Raw genomic sequence first — 979 nt, forward strand, 5'->3', positions numbered from 1 at the left:
AAACTCTGCCAGATCAGATTGGAGCCTGGTGCAGCCATCTGGCTCACCAGTCCTCAATCAAACCGTCCAACCCATGCCAGCATGGAAAGCGGATGTTAAACAACGACGATGATAATGATGACGATGACGATGACAATGATGATGAAAATCATAATTAACTGATTCTCCTTTATTTTCTTTTACTAAAAGCCAGGAACTTTTCAGCACCCCCTCATATATATATATGCATATCTATATATTCACACATGAGGGGGTACTGAAAAGTTCCTGGCTTTAAGGGTATTACAAAAGACCTGGCTGGAAGCCCCAACTTTCCAAGTTCTTTTTACAGAGCTTAAGAAAAACTGAAGGACCAATGCAATAAATATGTGAATCTAAGAGGGGAATATGTTGAATAAAATCATAATTAACTGATCCTCCTCTATTATCTCTTACCCAAAGTCAGGAACTTTTCAGCACATACTCGTAAAAGCTAAAAAATATATTGTAGTCGATTGCATGCATTCCTCCTCTCTATAATTATCTCTATAATGTGACAAACATCCACAGTCATCTGTATAATAACTACATTTAAAGCTGTTTCTCATTAATGAGTACCACAGGCACACATTTTACGGTAAGATACACTTTACACATTTACATTATCACACCCTCTGCTGTCGTACCCTTGCTCCTTTCATTCATCCACCCTGGCCTGTCATCTCTCTCTCTCTCCCACTCGCGTTCTTTCTCTCAGTCATATTACCTGTGCAAAAGTATCCAGTAAATTACTGCCTACTCTTTTGTATTTACAGAGTGCAAGTCATACGGCTCCTCTTTTGGTGCTTCAATAGAACCTCCCTCCTCTATGAACCGCATACAGTAATTGGTAAGTGAACAGAGTCGTGTTGAGAGGTCACTTAGTCCAGTTTCACCAAGGGCTTAGTCCAGTTTCACCAAGGTAGGATGCAAGCAATTGACTACAACTACAATATATATA

The 979-nt window shown here is 39.5% G+C and overlaps 1 long non-coding RNA gene across 1 annotated transcript in view; it reads left to right on the plus strand.

Annotated features, from left to right (window-relative positions):
• The window catches only part of LOC128248579 (uncharacterized), a 57193-nt gene that overhangs the window by 38846 nt on the left and 17368 nt on the right, over positions 1–979 (plus strand). The window contains exon 2 of the long non-coding RNA XR_008264758.1: positions 795–868. This is a non-coding gene — a long non-coding RNA (uncharacterized LOC128248579). The remainder of the gene's footprint in view (positions 1–794; positions 869–979) is intronic.

The sequence above is a fragment of the Octopus bimaculoides genome, chromosome 8 (assembly GCF_001194135.2).
Source record: "Octopus bimaculoides isolate UCB-OBI-ISO-001 chromosome 8, ASM119413v2, whole genome shotgun sequence".
Classification (NCBI taxonomy): domain Eukaryota; kingdom Metazoa; phylum Mollusca; class Cephalopoda; order Octopoda; family Octopodidae; genus Octopus; species Octopus bimaculoides.